This window comes from Pristiophorus japonicus, chromosome 17, assembly GCF_044704955.1.
Source record: "Pristiophorus japonicus isolate sPriJap1 chromosome 17, sPriJap1.hap1, whole genome shotgun sequence".
In the NCBI taxonomy this organism is placed as follows: Eukaryota; Metazoa; Chordata; class Chondrichthyes; family Pristiophoridae; genus Pristiophorus; species Pristiophorus japonicus.
In genome coordinates this window covers 71,686,915-71,707,234 of record NC_091993.1, presented here as the reverse complement: position 1 = coordinate 71,707,234, position 20,320 = coordinate 71,686,915, and the positions used below count along the sequence as shown (strand labels likewise).

The following is a 20,320-nucleotide window of genomic DNA, read 5'->3' as shown; positions in this document are numbered from 1 at the left end:
GGCCAGTTCGTTAGATATATTGAAAAGGGAGTTAGATGTGGCCCTCATGGCTAAAGGGATCAAGGGGTATGGTGAGAAAGCAGGAATGGGGTAGTGAAATGCATGAGCAGCCATGATCATATTGAATGGTGGTGCAGGCTCGAAGGGCCAAATGGCCTACTTCTGCACCTATTTTCTATGTTTCTATGTAACATTGACACTGGACCCATGAAGTCTCATGGCTTCAGTTCCAGCATGGGCCAGGGAACCTCCTGCTGATTACCACCTACATCTGATGAATCAGTACTCCTCCATGTTGACTACCACTTGAAAGAAGCACTGAGGGCACAGAACGTACTCTGGGTGGGGGACTTCAATGTCCATCACCAAGAGTGGCTTGGTAGCACCACTACTGACCGAGCTGGCTGGACATAGCTGCCAGACTTGGCCTGCGGTAGGTGGTGAGAGAATCAACATAAGGGGAAAACCTACTTGACCTCGGTCCTCACGAGGGAAAATAGATTTAAGTGTAAGACGCTTGATGAACAGTGGCAGACATTTAAGGAGATATTTCATAACTCTCAACCAAAATATATTCCAGTGAGAAGGGAAGACTTTAAGAGAAGGGAGAATCATCTGTGGCTAACTAAGGAAGTAAAGGATGGTATCAAAAGGATGGTATCAAAAACAATGGCATACAATGTTGCCAAGATTAGTGGGAGGTCAGACTTTGGAAAAATTTTTAAAACCAGCAAAGGACAACTAAAAAAAATAGAGAAGATGGATTATGAGAGTAAACTAGCAAGAAATATAAAAACAGATAGTAAGAGCTTCTATAGGTATATAAAAAGGAAGAGAGTAGCTAAAGTAAATGTTGGTCCCTTAGAGGATGAGACTGGGGAACTAATAATGGGGAAGAGAATATTTTTAACAAATATTTTGTATCAGTCTTCACGATAGAAGACACTAAAAACATCCCAATAATAGATAATCAAGGGGCTATAGGGAGGGAGGAACTTAAAACAATCACTATCACTGGAGTAAAAGTACTTGATAAAATAATGGGATTAAAGTTGGACAAGTCCCCTGGATCTGATGGCTTGCATCCTAGGGTCTTGAAAGAAGTGGCTGCAGAGATAGTGGATGCATTGGTTGCAATTTACCAAAATTCCCTGGATTCTGGTGAGGTCCCAGCGGATTGGAAAACCACAAATGTAATGTCCCTGTTTAAAAAAGGAGGGAGACAGACAGCAGGAAACTATAGACCAGTTAGCTTAACATCTGTGGTTGGGAAAATGCTGGAGTCCATTAAGGAAGCAGTAGCAGGACATTTGGAAAAGCATAATACAATCAAGTAGAGTTAGCATAGTTTAATGAAAGGGAAATCATGTTTGACAAATTTGCTGGAGTTCTTTGAGGATGTAACGAGCAGGATGGATAAGGGAGAACCAGTGGATGTGGTGTATTTGGATTTCCAGAAGGCATTCGATAAGGTGCCACATAAAAGGTTACTGCACAAGATAAGAGCTCATGGGGTTGGGGGTAATATATTAGCATGGATAGAGGATTGGCTAACTAACAGAAAACAGAGTCAAGATTAATGGATCATATTCGGGTTGGCAAACAGTAACTAGTGAAGTGCCACAAAGATCGGTGCTGGGGCCTCAACTATTTACAATCTATATTAATGACTTGGATGAATGGACCGAGTAGCCAAGTTTGCTGATGATACAAAGATGGGTGGGAAAGCAAGTTGTGAGGCGGACACAAAGCATCTGCAAAGGGATATAGACAGGGTAAGTGAGTGGGCAAACATTTGTCAGATGGAATATATTGTGGGAAAGTGTGAGGTTATCTACTTTGTCAGGAAAAACAAAAAAGCTAATTATTATTTAAATGGAGAGAGATTACAAAATGCTGCAGCACAGAGGGATCATGAAACACAAAAAGTTAGTATGTCATCATCATAGGCAGTCCCTCGGAGTCGAGGATGACTTGCTTCCACACTAGAAATTAGTTTTCAGGTGACTGAAGAGTCCAATGTGGGACCTACAGTCTCTGTCACAGGTGGGGCAAACGGTGGTTGAAGGAAAGGGTGGGTGGGGTACGTGGGTTGCCATACGCTCCTTCTGCTATTTGTGCTTGACTTCAACTTGTTCTCGGCGAAGAGACTCAAGGTGTTCAGCGCCTTCCCGGATGCTTTTCCTCCACTTTGAGCGGTCTTGGGCCAGGGATTCTCGGGTGTCGGTGGGGATGTTACATTTTTTCAAGGAGGCTTTGAGGGTGTCCTTGAGTTTCCTCTGCCCACCTGGGGCTCGCTTGCCGTGTCAGAGCTCCGAGTAGAGCTCTTGTTTTGGGAGTCTCGTGTAAGGCATGCAGACGATGTGGCTCGTCCAGCGGAGCTGATCGAGCATGGTCAATGCTTCGATACTGGGGATGTTGGCCTGAGCAAGGACACTGACGTTGGTGTACCTATCCTGCCAATGTATTTGCAGGATCTTGCGGAGGCAGAGTTGGTGGTACTTATCCAGCATTTTGAAGTGCCTACTGTACATAGTCCATGTCTCTGAGCCATATAGGAGGGCGGGTATCAACACTGCTCTGTAGACCATGAGCTTGGTGCCGGGTTTAAGGTCCTGGTCTTCAAACACTCTCTTCCTCAGGCAACCGAAGGCTGCACTGGCAAACTGAAGGCGGTATTGGACCTCGTCGTCGATGTCTGCCCTTGGCTTCTGAGGTATGGAAAATGGTTCACGTTGTCCAAGGCCTCGTCGTGGATTTTGATAACCGGGTGGCAGTGCTGTGTGGCGGGGCAGGTTGGTAGAGGACCTTTGTCTTGCGGATGTTTGGTGTAAGGCCCATGCTCTCGTACGCCTCAGTGAAGGTGTTGACGATGGCTTGGAGTTCGGCCTCCGATTGTGCGCAGACGCAGGCGTCGTCTGCGTACTGTAGTTCAATGACAGAGGATGGGACGACCTTGGATCTGACCTGGAGGCGGCGGAGGTTGAACAGATTCCCGTTTGTCCTGTAATTTAGCTCCACTCCAGCGGGGAGCTTGCTGATGGTGAGATGAAGCATTGCAGCAAGAAAAATCGAGAAGAGCGTTGGTGTGATGACACAGCCCTGCTTGACCCTGGTCTGAATGTGGAATGGGTCTATGGTGGATCCGTTGGTCAGGATCATGGTTTGCATGTCATCGTGGAGCAGGCGGAGAATGGTGACAAACCTTTCAGTTAGAATGTAGGTACAGCAAGTAATCAGGAAGGTAAATGGAATGTGGCCTTTATTGCAAGGAGGATTGAGTATAAAAGCAGAGAAGTCCTGTTACAACTGTACAGGGTCTTGGTGAGATCACACCTGGAGTATTACGTACAGCTTTGGTCTCCTTATTTAAGGAGGGATATACTTCCATTGGAGGCAGTTCAGAGAAGGTTCACGAAGTTGATTCCTGGGATGAAGGGGTTGACTTATGAAGAAAGGTTGAGCAGGTTGGGCCTGTACTCATTGGAGTTTAGAAGAGTGAGAGGTGATCTAATTGAAACATATAAGATACTGAGGGGGCTCGACAAGGTAGATGCAGAGAGGATGTTTCCCCTCGTGGGGGAATCTAAAACTAGGGCATAGTTTATGGATAAGCGGTTGCCCATTTATAACTGAAATGAGGAGGAATGTCTTCTCTCAGAGGGTCGTAAATCTCTGGCATTCTCTGCCCCAGAGGAGGTTGGGTCATTGAATATATTTAAAGTAGAGATAGACAGATTTTTGAGCGATAAGGGAGTGAAGGGTTATGGAGAGCGGGGAAATGGAGCTGAGCCCAAGATCCAGATCAGCCATGATCTTATTACATGGAGGAGCAGGCTCGAGGGGTCATATGGCCTACTGCTCCTATTTTTTATGTTCTTATTCACACCAATCTATCTGTCACAGATGCATCTGTCCATAACAGCATTGACAGCAGTGACCACCGCACAGTCCTTATGGAGATGAAATCCCGTCTTCTCACTGAGGACACCCTCCATCATGTTGTGTGGCACTACCAACATGCTAAATGGGATAGATTCAGAACAAATCTAGCAGCTCAAAACTGGCCGTACATGAGGCGCTGTGGGCCATCATCAGCAGCAGAATTGTATTCCATCACAGTCTGTAATCTCATGTCCCAGCATATCCCTCACTCTACCATTACCATCAAGCCAGAGGACCAACCCTGGATCAATGAGGAGTGCAAAGGAGCATGCCAGGAGCAGCACCAGGCGTATCTAAAAATGAGGTGCCAACCTGGGGAAGCTGCAACACAGGACTACTTGCATGCTAAACTGCGGAAGCAGCATGCTATAGACAAAGCAAAACGATCCCATAATCAACGGATTCGATCAAAGCTCTGCAGTCCTACCAAATCCAGTCGTGAATGGTGGTCGACAATTATCCAACTAACGGGAAGTGGAGGCTCCATGAATATACCCATCCTCAATGATGGAAGAGCCCAGCACGTGAGTGCAAAAGACAAGTCTGAAGCGTTTGCAACCACGTTCAGCCAGAAGTGCTGAGTGGATGATCCATACCGGCCTCCTCCCGAGGTTCCCACCATCACAAAAGCCAGTCTTCAGCCAATTCAATTCATTCTGCGTGATGTCAAGAAACAGCTGAGCGCACTGGATACAGCAAAGGCTATTGGCCCCGACAACATCCTGGCTGTCATGCTAAAGACTTGTGGTCCAGAACTAGCTGTGCCTCTAGCCAAGCTGTTCCAGTACAGCTATAGCACTGGCATCTATCCGACAATGTGGAAAACTGCCCAGGTATGTCCTGTCCACAAAAAGCAGGATAAATCCAATCCGGCCAATTACTGCCCCATCAGTCTACTCTCAATCATCAGCAAAGTGATGCAAGATATCGTCGACAAGCAGCACTCACCAGTAACCTGCCCATCGATGCTCAGTTTGGGTTCTGCCAGGACCATTCGGCTCCAGACTTCATCACAGCCTTGGTCCAAACATAGACAAAAGAGCTGAATTCCAGAGGTGAGGTGAGAGTGACTGTCCTTGACATCAAGTCAGCAGTTGACCGAGTGTGGCATCAACGAGCCCTTGTAAAACTGAAGTCAATGGGAATCAGCGGGAACACTCTCCACTGGCTGGAGTCATACCTAGCACAAAGGAAGATGGTTGTGCTTGTAGGAGGTCATTCATCTCAGCCCCAGGTCATCGCTGCAGGAGTTCCTCAAACTGTGTCCTAGGACCAACTATCTTCAGCTGCTCATCAATGGCCTTCCCTCCATCATAAAGTCACTGATGACTGCAATGTTCAGTTCCATTCACAACTCCTCAGATAATGAAGCAGTCCATGCCCGCATGTAGCAAGACCGGGACGATATCCAGGCTTGGGCTGATAAGTAGCAAGTAACATGCGCGCAGCACACGTGCCAGGTAATGACAATCTCCAACAAGCGAGAGTCTAACCACCGACACTTGACATTCAGTGGCATTACCATCACCGAATCCCCCATCATCAACATCCTGGTGGTTACCATTGACCAAAAACTTAACTGGACCAGCCACATAAATACTGTGGCAGCAAGAGCGGGTCAGAGGCTGGATATTCTACGCCGAGTCCCTCACCTCCTGACTCCCAAAAGCCTTTGCACCATCTACAAGGCACAGGTCAGGAGTGTGATGGAATACTCTCCATTTGCCTGGATGAGTGCAGCTCCAACAACACTCAAGAAGCTCAACACCATCCAGCACATTGCAGTCCGCTTGATTGTCACCCCATCCACCACCGGCGCACCGTGGCTGCAGTGTGTACCATCTACAAGATGCACTGCAGCAACTCGCCACGGATTCTTCGACAGCACCTCCCAAACCCGCGACCTCTACCACCTAGAAGGATAAGGGCAGCAGGCACATGGGAACCACACATCATCCTGACCTTTCTGTCTTTGACCTCGGCCATTGTTCCAACAAAGCACAACACAAGTTTCAGGAACATTTTTCTCTTGGGTGCTTTGCAGCCTTATGGTCGGAATAATTAACTCCAACAACCTCTAACCTTGGCTACCCCTTGCTGGGTCAAAATCCTAGAACTCCCTCCCTAACAGCACTGTGGGAGTACCTTCCTTACACGGACTGCAGCGGTTCAAGAAGGCGGCTCACCACCACCTTCTCAAGGGCAATTAGGGATGGGCAACAACTGCTGGCCCTGCCAGCAACTCCCACATCCCAGGAATGAATAAAAAGGAAGAACTACGGCAAACAGAACTCATGACAAACCACAGCAACGTCACCTGATAAATGTGGGGTGATTTCTCCAGCCAAATGCAATAAGTGGAGGATAGTTACACAATACAAATAGTGTGCGTAACATCAATCCCAGATACAGCAGTGCAGTGTCCAGGCATGATTGACGGGGGAATAACCCAATCACGCGATTCCAGTCAGGAATAGGGGTGTCACTATATGTAGCCATGAATGGCAGCCAACAGGTCTTTGAAAAAAACCTAAAAAGAGATGAGAACAAATGTTCCCTATAAGCTGCGCAATCACAAAGCTCGCTGCTGGTCCGGCGCAGCCCAGACCGATTTGTTCAATGTAAAGTGTTGTGCGAATCTGTGAATGGGCCGTGCAGCACCTTAAAGGGGTCACGCACCCAAACAAAAGTAAGAGGGAATATTAGTGAGAACTGGTCGCTGACATATAAAGCTCATCTCAATGATGTAATCAAAAGAACAAAGGTAAGTGAAAATCCCTATGTGAGACGGATCGAGGTAACGGGGAAAGGTACAAAGAAAAAGCTCAAATGAAGCCATCAAAGTGGAAGGTGAATGAGAAAACAAACTCAAGGAAATGGAGGAGGGGTAGCCAAGGTTAGAGATTGTTGGAGTTAATTATTCAGACCATAGGGATGCAAAGCGCCCAAGAGAAAGATGTTCCTGAAACTTAAGTTGTGCTTTGTTGGAACAATGGCTGAAGTCAAAGAGAGGTCAGAGTCATCATCATCATAGGCGGTCCCTCGAACGAGAATCACAGATGTTTCAATGAAGGACTCGGATGTTCCAGTCCTGAACTCCAATTGAGGGGCTGGAAGATGCCTGTGCCTGGATCTTTTTAACGTGGTGGCCATTGCACACCAGCCACCACACGGGCTTGGCAGAGCTAGGTCTTGGTCCAGTGGCCAGGGTTAACCAGGACGACTAGAGACCTGCTCTGCTGCACGAACCTAGTGCGCACACATATCGCAGTGTGGGCTGGCCCGTGCTGCCCCATGGCCCTCGGCTCTTCTGGGCCCCGTTCCCTCATTCGCCGCACCTCCGTCACCTCCGTCAGAGTAGGAATGGGAGCAAAGGTTAGAGTGTCGAACGCCATGGAACGCAGGGTCACACAGGTGTTCAGTAAAGCAGTCTCCCTTCTGTAATAAAAACAGAAAGTGCAGGAAATACTCAGCAGGTCAGGCAGCATCCATGGAGAGAGACAGAGTTAACGTTTCAGGTCGATGATCTTTCATCAGAACTGGAAGAGGTTAGAGATGTTACAGGTTTTAAGCAAGTGCAGAGGCTGGAAAAGGGGGCGAGGGAGGGGAGGGGGGAAGGTCTGAGATAGGCTGGAAGTCACATAGGCTTTTCTTACTGACCAAGAATTATCCATTGAAGTACCTTGTGGCTCACAAGATAAGATCTCACTGAATCTATATAGAAATGCAAATCCTACCTGAATGCTCATGGGCAGGGCAACCTATACAAATGCTGCCGTGTGTGCAGTATAGACAGAACTCACGTGTGCCAGTTATGCAAAAGCTTTGCCCCTCCACTTCCCATGAATAAGAACAATCACAGACTCAGCCACTAGTTTATGGACATACCACTCCATCTCTTCGAATCATAGAATCATGGAATAGTACAATAGAAGGAGGCCATTTGACCCATCGAGTCTGCACCGGCTCTTTCGAAGAGCAATCCAGTTAGTCACACTCTCCAGCTCTTTTCCCACAGCCCTACAACTTTTGCCCTTTAAGTATTTATGCAATTCTATTTGCAAGCTACTATTGAATCTGTTGCACCGCCTCATCAGACAGTGCATTCCAAATCCTAACCACTCTCCATTACATACTCCATCTCCAACCTATTCTCCAAGAGAATGCATTGACTGCACCCAACTTGTTCTAACTGTGGGGTGGAGAATGGTTCCAGGAGATTTGAGAACAACTCCAGTTTAACAAGAGATGGTTAACTGTCCATCAAAGGGAGAGAAGCCCAGGTTTCTATACCATCTTGATGAGAGATACGTAGGCAAGAAGAGGGACTCATGAAGAATCAGCATTGGTATCACATGATCACTAGATAGGCATGGATAGGAATGGCCATTGTGCCCATCTTAGCTCACCCGTCAGGAATGACCACCCAGTGCTGCACATCACAGGATGCCACGGTTTCTTTAGCTATTTTTACATCACAGGAGCCCTGTGCTCATGACATTGGCACTCAACGCCAGTGGATGCCACAAAACTGGATGCAACCTTCAACTAAACTGGCCAGGATTGGCTTAGGTCGACGACTGGGAAAGCCCGGTAAACCAGTGTAATGTATTTGCTTCATGGGTTCTTTGCTTAAGAATTCATAGCAACACATTGCTATTAACAACTAGTTGGTTTATTAACAAAGGTTTAGCAATCACACTACACATTACCAGTTCATCCACCAGGCTTACACGTGCATACCTCATCGTAGATGGCCTAGACCCAACTGACTGGGGTTTTATTGAGTTTTGTGAACATCACGTGACTGGCTCAGCCAGTCACGATGCAACAGCTCTAAAAACTGTGAGCATAATCACAGGTGCATACATTACAACATGGTTCTTCACAGCCTTAGCAAATGCTGACAAATTTATTTTAGCTTGCAGTCATCTGCACAGGCCCAATCATCAGGTGCTTACACCACTAGCGTGAGCTTCGCAGGATATAATAGCACGCACAAAACCACCTGGCGATCCATTCCATGAATGGATCACTGTTTGTGGCATTGGTCCTAAAGCTACCTCCTGTAATTTGAATTTGTATCCGTTGTCCCGTTCTCACAGTTTCATTGGAACCGATGTTGCATATTTACCTTTTCTATACGGTAATCTCTTTCCTACATTACAACTATTTTGTTGAAAACATAAATCAGATGCCCCCTGATTAAAGGGGTGACGGGGGTGGGGGGGGGGGGGGTGGCACTAAAACCGACAAAATAAACTAATTAAACTTTGGACGGTAAACTTAAATCAAATTAAAATTTGGTTGCCGGGGGTGATGGTGCATTCCAGTCCCTCCGGTGCCCACCTCTCCCAGAAGGCTGCGAGCGTACCGGTGGACACCGCGTGCTCCATCTCCAGGGATACCCCTGACTCGAATGTAACCACAGGAGAGAGGCAGGCAGTTGGGCTGAACGACCCCTTCCTACATTACAACAGTGACTATACTTCAAAAGTACTGCATTGTCTGTATAGTGCTTTGGGGCATCCTGAGCTTGAGAAAAGCACTATATAGCTGTAAGTGTTTCTTTCAATAACCATTGTCTAGGCTCAGACATGAAGTTGCTGCAGGATAAACAGTCCACTTATAATCATAACCAACACCAGTCAGAGTCTTCAGGAGAGGGAGAGAAGAGAAGCATATTGGGGAAAGGAAGGAGTTAATGGACACAGCATTAACTACTGCAAATCGAATCCACGGGTTTATGTTGTCTAGGGTATTAGGGTATGAAGGTTTACGTTGTCAAGGGTATTAGGATGTGAAGGCCCTGCATTTACTCCAACTTGCCTGAAACTGTGCCACTCACATCCTGCCCTTCACCAGGTCCCACTCACCTCTGTGCTACTTGACTCCCATTGGCTCCCTTTCCACTAACACATTGAAATTAAAATCCTTGTTCCAGTTTGAAAATCCTTCCATGCCCTCACCCAACCCTGACTCTGCAATCAAACATGGCAGCCAACATGCACACAGCAAGATCCCAGAAACAGCAACAAGATAACGATCAGATAATCTGTGTTTACTGATGTTGTTCGAGAGATGAATATTGGCTGAGGACACCGAGGAGAAAGCCCCTTAGAAATAGTGCCATGGGGCCTTTTACGTCCACCTGAGAGGGCAACCGGTTTAACGTCTCATCCAAAAGACATCATCTCTGACAGTGCAGCACTCCCTCGGCACTGCATTGGAGTGTCAGCCGAAATAATGTGCTCAAGTCTCTGCAGTTGATCTTGAACTCACAACCTTTTGACTCAGAGGCGAGGCCAGCTGATTGTTTCCCTCCGTACCCGGGGGCAGGGGGGGGGATGCGACCACACCTGGAGTATTGTGAAGGATCGTCATCATAGGTGGTCCCTTGAAACAAGGATGACTTGCTTCCACACCAAAAAAGGATGAGTTCATAGGTGTTTCAATGATGGACCCGAACTACATCCTCAAGGGTGGAAGATGCCTCTGCGGGATTTTTTTAACGTGGGGTGGCCGTTGCACACCAGCCACCACACGGGCTTTACAGAGCTAGGTCTTGGTCCAGTGGCAAGGATTACCCAAGATGACTGGAGACCTGCTCTGCTGCACAGACCTAGTACGCACACATATCGCAGTGTGGGCTGGCCCGTGCTGCCCCTGGGCCCCTGGCCCCGAATTCACGCCTCTCCTGGGCTCCGATCACATCCCTCCACAGTCTCTCGCCGCTCCTTCACCCCGCCTTCACCACTCCTGTTGTATCTGCCCAAGCTCCAATCACCGACCTGGACCTTGATGATGTCACTCTTCGCTGCCGTCGCCCTCCTGCACCAGCTCGCGCTGCTCCCTGGAGTGGCATGCCTCCACGTTGCCCATGGCTGCTCGCCGCTCCTTTTATAGCCATGGCCTGCCGCTGGTGTTCTCACACAGGTCGGGGCCTCCACGCTGCAGCTATACTTGCCATAGAGGGAGTGCAGCAAAGGTTCACCAGTCTGATTTCTGGGATGGGGAGATTTTCCAATGAGGAGAGATTGAGTAGACACTGCCTATATTCTCTAGAGTTTAGAAGAATGAGAGGTGATCTCATTGAAACATACAAAATTCTTACAGGGCTTGACAGGGTAGATGCAGGAAGGACGTTTCCTCAGGCTGAGGAGCCTAGTACCAGGGGTCACAGTTTCAGAATAAGGGGTCAGCCATTTCGGACTGAGAGGAGGAGAAACCTCTTCACTCAAAGGCTGGTGAATCTTTGGAATTCTCTACCCCAGAAGGCTGTGAAGGCTCAGTCTTTGAGTATATTCAAGACAGAGATCAATAGATTTTTGAATATTAAAGAGAATCAAGAGTTATGGGGACAGTGCAGGAAAGTGGAGTTGAGGTAGAAGATCAGCCGTTGAATGGCGGAGCAGGCTTGAGGGGCCGAATGGCCTACTCCTGCTCCTAATTCTTATGTTCTTATGCTAATGCAAACTGTAGCACCAAATCGGCTAACCAGAGATCAGACTTGGGCCCTTATTATCTGTGTGGCACTGTCCCACAACACGTAATGTGTTTAATCATTAATGCTTTTGTAAGACCAATAACTTTGAACCTGAATTTTAGATTGTCAGTTAAACTAGCACCAGCTTTAAATGGCGATTCTGGGCTGGTATCTCTGTAGCTGCATCCTTAGGAATGTCTTGTAACCGGAGATTACTGGGAGCAGAGATCACTCGAACTGCAACTCCACTCGCTTGTTACTTTGATCTGCCGTTATCGCACATTACAGCACACAAGAAACAAAACCTATTTTGCAGTGCCACTCAGATGGGCCCGGAAAGGAAAGCACCTTTTATACTATTCTAGTTTGCCTTAAATCTAGGTTTAGTACCACACATTTCGCCAGTAGATCACAGGGTGAGTCTGCAAGAAGCTCCCCTAATGATCCCCGGGACTGTGCTGAGTTAGCTGATCGCAACAGGAGCACCAGTGGACCTCACTGCACTTGGGCCAAGGAGGAGAAATACCAGCCTTCCATGTGAGTAGTAATACAAGAACCTGAACAGTCAGTCAGTACAGACCGAGGTGTACGTGGATAATCTTAGTTAAGGCTGTTCTTCATGGTCACCGGACCTAAAACCAGTGGAGAACCTAGAGCTGCCAATGGTGAATATGATTTGTTAAATTATGGTAATAAATGTTAAAATATGTAAATTAAGTATGTTGGAATGACCTGTTTATAGAAAAGAAACTGATGCATTAGATCGACTATTCCAACCCTCTCCGAGCCAGCCTCCCAGCTTGCACCCTCCATAAATTTGATCTCCTCCAAAATTCTGCTGCCTGTGTCCTAACTCACACCAAGTCCAGTTGACCCATCACCCCTGTGCTCACTGACCTGGACTGGCTCCTGGTCCAACAACACCTCGATTTTACAATTCTCATCCTTGTTTTTGTGACCTCCCTATCTCTGTGACCTCCTCCAGCCCTACAACCCTCCGAGTACTCTGCGTTCCTCCAATTCTAGAACCCAATTTCCATCGTCCCACCATTGGCGGCCGTGGCTTCAGCTGCCTCGGCCCTAAGCTCTGGAATTCCCTCCCCAAACCTCTCCATTTCCCTGTCTCTCTCTCTCCTCCATTCAGATGTTCCTTAAAACCTACCTCCTTGACCAAACTCCTTTCCTAATATTTCTTTACATGACTCGGTGTCAAAGTTTGTCTGATGACGCTCCTATAAGGTGCCTTGGGATGTTTTACTAAATTAAAGGCGCTATATAAATGCAATGTTGTTGTTGTTGGATCAGTTGATAAGTGCACAACATCAGAAAACCTCCGAGGTTGGAGCTCTGTCTGTGTACATGTGTGGACGTTGGGCAAGGGCAGGATGAGGTTTGGCTGTCATGTCTGTAATGATTGAATAGTCTTCCAACTTTCAATGCTTAAGTTCCAATATAAGAATTGCCTCAGGCATAGAATGGGAGCCTGAGTCCAATGTGGCAGGTGCTGTACACGTGCTTACCGGCGCCTCCAATGCAGCATCGGAGAACCTGGATGCTCTCTCTGGACCTCTTGCAGCAATTTCTCCACTTGCAAAGTTTAATTCCTGTCCTCAGCCAGAGTACACCTCCTCTTTAAGAGGTGCTGGCTGTCTTTAAGTGAGGTCAGTCAAGCTCGATTTCCCGCCCTCACAGACACGCAAGCCAATATGACCATAGTGTCAGTTGTGGCTCAGTGGGTAGCACACTCGTTCCTGAGTCAGCAGGTTGTGGACTCAAGCCCCACTCCAGGAACTTGAGCACATAAATCTAGGCTGATTCTCCAGTGCAGTTCTGAGGGAGTGCTGCACTGTTGGAGGTGCCGTCTTTCAGATGAGATGTTAAACCGAGGCCCCGTCTGCTCTCTCAGGTGGACATAAAGGATCCCATGGCGTTATTTCGAAGAAGAGCAGGGAAGTTATCCCAAATGTTCTGGCAAATATTTCATCATAGGCAGTCCCTCGGAATCGAGGAAGAATTGCTTCCACTCCCAAAGTGAATTCTTTGGTGGCTGAACAGTCCAATACAGTGGGACAGATATTCGTCGAGGGAAGGGGTGAGTGGGGCTGGTTTGCCGCGCACTCCTTCCGCTGCCTGCGCTTGACCTCTTCATGCTCTTTGCGATGCACTTTCTCCACCTCGGGCGATCTTCAGCCAGGATCTCCCAGGTGTCAATGGTGATGTCGCACTTTACCAGGGAGGCTTTGAGGGTGTCCTTGTAACGTTTCCACTGCCCACCTTTGGCTCGTTTACCATGAAGGAGCTCCGCATAAAGCATTTGCTTAGGGAGTCTTGTATCTGGCATGCAAACTATGTGGCCTGTCCAGCGAAGCTGATTGAGTGTGGTCAGTGCTTCAATACTGGGGATGTTAGCCAGGACGAGGCCACTGATGTTGGTGCGCCTGTCCTCCCAGGGGATTTGCTGGATCTTGCGGAGACATCGTTGGTGATATATCTCCATACAGGAGGACGGGTATTACTACAGCCCTGTAGACCATGAGCTTGGTGGTAGATTTAAGGGCCTGGTCTTCAAACACTCTTTTCCTCAGACGGCCGAAGGCTGCACTGGCGCACTGGAGGCGATGTTGAATCTCCGCATCAATCAATTTATTCCTCAATCAACATAACAAAAACAGATTATCTGGTCATAATCACATTGCTGTTTGTGGGAGTTTGCTGTGTGCAAGTTGGCTGCTGCATTCCCCACACTACAACGGTGACTACACTCCAAAAGTACTTAATTGGCTGTAGAGCGTTTTGAGACGTCCGATGGTCATGAAAGGCGCTATATAAATGCAAGTCTTTATTTTTTTCTTTCAATGTGAATAGTGTGGGTTGCTCACAATATGGAGCTGCTAGAACCAATTTCACAAGGCTCCTGTGACGATGTGAGCAGGCGCATGTAGCGGGGGCCCTGGCTACTGAAAGCAGGAGTGAACAAATTTCAAGGCCAGTAACTGTCAGTTGGCTATTCAGCCACAGAAGGCATCACAACAAAGCTGATCCTGTCCTTGTCCAACATGCACACTTTCCAGCAGGGATCACTGGATAGCGATCGGGGGAAAGACCCTAAGAACATTAGTACTCTGAATGTTGCCCCATTGAGATCTGCTAACTCAGGGATCAGCCTTGGGACCGTCTAGTGGGCATGACTCAGTGTGATAGCACACGGCGCATTTACCCACTCGGCCATTGGGAGAAGCTTTCATTTGTTGCCTCCCACATTACAACAGTGACTACACTTCAAAAATACTTTCTTGGCTGCAAAGCACTTTGAGACGTCCTTAGATTGTGAAGGGTGCTATATAAATGCAAGTGGAGCAGAACACACTGATTCAGTGGTCCTAATCTTAGCTGTCTGTATGCTGACATAAAGGTGACGTTATCTGCCAGATGGACTTTGCGAGGCTGGTCGGTGATATACTGAAATAATTTCACAGTGTAATGTTCCTTTAAAAAAGTCAGAAAATGTCATTTTTGCCTCGTTTCTTGAAGTCAAGTTACAATTCAGATCCAATAAGTAAGTACCCCTGTAATATCCCTGGGGAAAAAACAGTCCTGTTCCATCCGTCCTTTGATTGATGACAAACATACACTAGCATCAGAAAACATCCTACTGAGAATTGCTGTGTATTGTCACATCTGTCAATTGTTGATTTGTAAGATTTAGCAGCACTGAATCGGTGTGTTCTGCTCCACTTACCTTTCATTGTTGGAGTTAATCTTGTGTCTACCTTTATCAGATTTGTCCCACACATGCAGTGAAGGTTCCTTACTGATAGCTTGAACTTGCAGAAGCCAATACAACTGCGGCCACCTCCAAGGAATGGTTGTCCAGCAGTTCACATTACCAACGGCTGTGTACCTGCCAGCTAGAATCTCTGAATTTCTTTCATCCCATGGGACAGATTCTTCTGGAATTTTTTGAGGATGTTTCCAGTAGAGTGGACAAGGGAGAACCAGTTGATGTGGTGTATTTGGACTTTCAGAAGGCTTTCGACAAGGTCCCACACAAGAGATTAATGTGCAAAGTTAAAGCACATGGGATTGGAGATAGTGTGCTGACATGAATTGAGAACTGGTTGTCAGTCAGGAAGCAAAGAGTAGGAGTAAATGGGTACTTTTCAGAATGGCAGGCAGTGACTAATGGGGTACCGCAAGGTTCTGTGCTGGGGCCCCAGCTGTTTACATTGTACATTAACGATTTAGACGAGGGGATTAAATGTAGTATCTCCAAATTTGCTGATGACACTAAGTTGGGTGGCAGTGTGAGCTGCAAGGAAGATGCTATGGGGCTGCAGAGTGACTTGGATAGGTTAGGTGAGTGGGCAAATGCATGGCAGATGACGTATAATGTGGATAAATTTACCACTTTGGTGGTAAAAACAGAGAGACAGACTATTATCTGAATGGTGACGGATTAGGAAAAGGGGAGGTGCAACGAGACCTGGGTGTCATGGTACATCAGTATTTGAAGGTTGGCATGCAGGTACAGCAGGCAGTTAAGAAAGCAAATGGCATGTTGGCCTTCATAGCGAGGGGATTTGAGTACAGGGGCAGGGAGGTGTTACTACAATTGTACAGGGCCTTGGTGAGGCCACACCTGGAGTATTGTGCACAGTTTTGGTCTCCTAACTTGAGGAAGGACATTCTTGCTATTGAGGGAGTGCAGCGAAGGTTCACCAGACTGTTTCCCGGGATGGCGGGGCTGACATATCAAGAAAGACTGGATCAACTGGGCTTGTATTCACTGGAGTTCAGAAGAATGAGAGGCGATCTCATAGAAATGTTTAAAATTCTGACGGGTTTAGACAGGTTAGATGCAGGAAGTATGTTCCCAATGTTGGTGCAGTCTAGAACCACAGTCTAAGGATAAGGGATAAGCTATTTTGGACTGAGATGAGGAAAAACTTCTTCACCCAGAGAGTGGTGAACCTGTGGAATTCTCTACCACAGAAAGTAGTTGAGGCCAATTCACTAAATATATTCAAAAAGGAGTTAGATGTAGTCCTTACTACTAGGGGGATCAAGGGGTATGGCGAGAAAGCAGGAATGGGGTACTGAAGTTGCATGTTCAGCCATGAACTCATTGAATGGCAGTGCAGGCTTGATGGGCCGAATGGCCTACTCCTGCACCTATTTTCTATGTTTCTATGATTTCCTCTGAGAAACAGGAATAATGGGGTAAAATGGGAGGTATTCCCTGTTAATGTAATGTTTGGCAAAAGTTTTTGAGGCGTGGAGCGGTGAGGGATCGTGGTGGAGGTGTGGCAAATGAGGGTACAGAGCCCAGAAGAACCGAGGGTCCAGGGGCAGCCCGGGCCAACCCACACTGCGATATGTGCACTCAGTCCATGCAGCAGAGCAGGTCTCCAGTCGTCCTGGTTTACCCTTGCCACTGGAGCAAGACCTAGCTCTGTCAAGCCCGTGTAGTGACTGGTGTGCAACGGTCACCACACGTTAAAAAAATCCACGCACAGGCATCTTCCACCCCCTCAACTGGAGTTCAGGACTGGAACATCAGGTCCTTCATTGAAACATCTGTGAACCCATGTGGAAGTAAGTCATCCTCATTCGAGGGACCGCCTATGATGATAAATGCAAGTCTTTATTTTCCAAGAGACTGCATTGACTGCACCCAACTTGTTCCAACTGTGGGGTGGAGTATAGTTTCAGAACTACTTCCAGGAGATGGTAGAACAACTCCAGTTTATAAACAGAGTTAACTCTCCATAAAAGACAGAGATCACCAGGTTACAATACTGCCTTGATGAGAGATATGTAGGCAAGAAGAGGGGTTCATGAAGAATCAGCTTTAGTATCTCATGATCACTGGACAGGTACGGATAGGATGGACCATTCGGCCCATCTTGGCTCATCCGTCAGGAAAGACCTCATAGTATCGACCATCACAGGATGACAGAGTGTTTCTTTACCTATTTGTACATCGAAAGAGCCCTGTGCTCCTGACATTAGAACTTATCCAGGTCTTACACAGCTGGGTGCAACCTTAATCTTAACTGGCCGGGGATTGGCTAAGGTCAATGGCTGGCAAGGCCCGGTAAACATGGTTACCTGACTACACATCAAAAATACTTCATTGGCTGGATACGTCCTGTCCTGGAAGGTGCTGAATAAATGATAGTTCTTCATTTCTGCCTGGTTGTCTGGTTGAAACTCGTTTGTCACTGCACAGATAGAGGCAAACAGAGGCCTGCTCCATAGCACTGCGAGACAGAGTTGCTCGACAGCTGGGCAACTCTTAGACTCAATTGTAAAATCCTCTTGTGTTTTCTGATTTAAAGTTATACATCTTAAACACAGTAAATACAGTCACTGGATCAGACAAGAACGGAATACAGCACAGGGCTGCATTGTTGCAGATTGGTCTCCCTCCAGGGTGATTTAGCAGCTTCGAAAGACTCTGAATAGATTGACAGATCACTGAAAATAGACTCTGGTTTTAATCGAGAGAACTGCCCCATCCACTCTGAAGCTTTGCCTTGTGTGAAGGACACATGATTCTTGCAACATAATTGAGTAGTGTTGAGGTGCACAACACTGATGCCATCAACTGAAAAGTACAAACGCAAAATACTGCGGAAGCTGGAAATCTGAATTAAAAACAGGAAATGCTGGAAATACTCAGCAGCATCTGTGGAGAGAGACAAACAGAGTTAATGTTTCAGTTCGATGACCCTTCGTCAAAACTGGAAAAAGTTAGCGATGTAAAGGTTTTAAGCAAGTACAAAGGCAGAGAAACTGGGGGGAGGGAGGAAAGAACAAAAGTGTATAGGATTGAAGGTAGGAGAGATTAAATGATAAAAAGGATGCTGGTACAAGGCAAAAGGAGATGGTAATGGGACAAGTGAAAGGTATTGTTGTGAGAATGTTACCATGTCTGTGCCTTACCTTTAGATGGGAGCTGGGAGAGAATTTACATGGCTTGAGTAGAGCGCTTGCTTTGGGAGTCTTGTGTCGGGCATGCGGATGATGTAGCCTGCCCAGAGGAGCTGGTCGAGTACGGTCAGTGCTTCAAAACTACGAGCGACTACTCAGCCACATTTAGCTATATGGCTTGACTGTCTGTCCAGTTAGACTCTTTATTGTTGTGGCCTGCAAGAGGCTGAAGGTAGGAAGGAGGTAACTTACAGAAGGTTTACCATTGTTGTTTGTCACTGCTGCACTGGCGAGCAGAGGGAAGGGGGCTGAAGGCAGGACTGTGTGTGTGGAACTGAGTTTTGGTTGTTGGAAGGTAATCTTCTCAGCCCCAGGACATCACTGCAGGAGTTCCTCAGGGCAGTGTCCGAAACCCAACCATCTTCCATTGCTTCATCAATGACCTTCCCTCCATCATAAGGTCAGAAACTGGGATGTTCGCTGATGATCGCACAGTGTTCAGTTCCATTTGCAACTCCTCAGATAATAAACTAGTCTGTGCCTGCATACAGCAAGACCTGGACAACATTCAGGCTTAGGCTGATACGTGGCAAATAGCATTTGCGCCACACAAGTGCCAGGCAATCACCATCTGTAACAAGAGAGAGTGTAAGCACCTCCTCTTGAAATTCAACGGCATTATCATCACCGAACCCCCCCACCCTCAACATATTGGGGGTCACTATTGTCCAGAAACCTAACTGGATTTGTCACATAAATACTGTGACTTCAGGCCAACAACTTCAGGGAAGGTGGGAGTAAAACATCCAGGAAAACAGGAAAGAAGCCGGATGCATCGGGTAGGTTCCACCCTCCATGTGTGTTTGTTTGGCAGCCAGCTGGCGGAGTGCCCTCACCCCACCCCGCCACCACCACCACCAATAGTGCTGACGGGTGGGTCAGCCTAATTCAACCGGGCCTCATTAACATAGGGGTGCTGGGTTGTGACTGGAAAACCAGCCTCCGTGCACAGGAAATGGTGAACCAGTGTGGGAGAGGTGAGGGCACCTCGAGGAGGGGGGACCCGGTGTGGCAGTGGTCCATGTTACTTTTTGTGGAAAGCAGCTCCTCCTGGAGTGCATAAATGCATCAAAAACTTAACCTTCTGGGCCGAATCTTGGGCTGGACCACCAGTTGAGTCCTAAAATGTCAGGTCAGGATCCTACGTACATCATAGGGCCACCATTTTTAAAATTGTTCATTTGATATAGGCGTCGCTAACAAGGCCAGCATTTATTGCCCATCTCTAATTGCGCTTGAGAAGGTTCAAGCCACCTTCTTGAACCGCTGCTGTTAGGGAAGGTGTGACAGGATTTTGATCCAACAACGATGAAAGAACAACGAGACATCTCCAAGTGAGGATGGTGTGTGATTTGGAGGGGAACTTGGAGGCGGTGGTGTTCCCATGCACCTGCTACCCTTGTTGAACCCCAAGATGTTGATGGTGTGGGATTCGGCGATGGTAATGCCATTGAATGTCATTTGTGTATTAAACTGAGTCAGGCAGGCGCTGGAAGGCATCGGAAGATACCATTGGTCACAGCATCATTGAGAACGGGGCAGTAAGTTTACCCCCACTATTTTAGAGGTACTACTGCCCCATTTCCAACTGGTTGGTGACCTCAATATCTCTCCCTCCCGTGCTTAAAAAGGTTATCATAAGCGGTCTCTCAAACGAGGATGACTTACTTCCACATGAGATCACAGATGTTTCAATGAAGGACCCGATGTTCCAGTCCTGAACTCCAATTGAAGGGGTGGGAGATGCCTGTGCGTGGATTTTTTAACTTGTGGTGACCGATTGCACAACAGCCACCACACGGGCTTGACAGAGCTAGGCCTTTATCCAGTGGCAAGGGTTAACCAGGATGACTGGAGACCTGCTCTGCTGCACGGACCTAGTGCGCGCACATA

The 20,320-nt window shown here is 47.4% G+C and overlaps 1 protein-coding gene across 2 annotated transcripts in view; it reads left to right on the top strand.

Moving 5' to 3' along the window:
- The window catches only part of LOC139227785 (F-actin-monooxygenase MICAL3-like), a 194,889-nt gene that overhangs the window by 3,564 nt on the left and 171,005 nt on the right, over window positions 1-20,320 (top strand). For both annotated transcript variants that reach the window (XM_070858828.1, XM_070858829.1), the window contains exon 2: window positions 11,813-11,968. The gene's annotated coding sequence lies outside the window, so the exon portion shown is untranslated. The remainder of the gene's footprint in view (window positions 1-11,812; window positions 11,969-20,320) is intronic.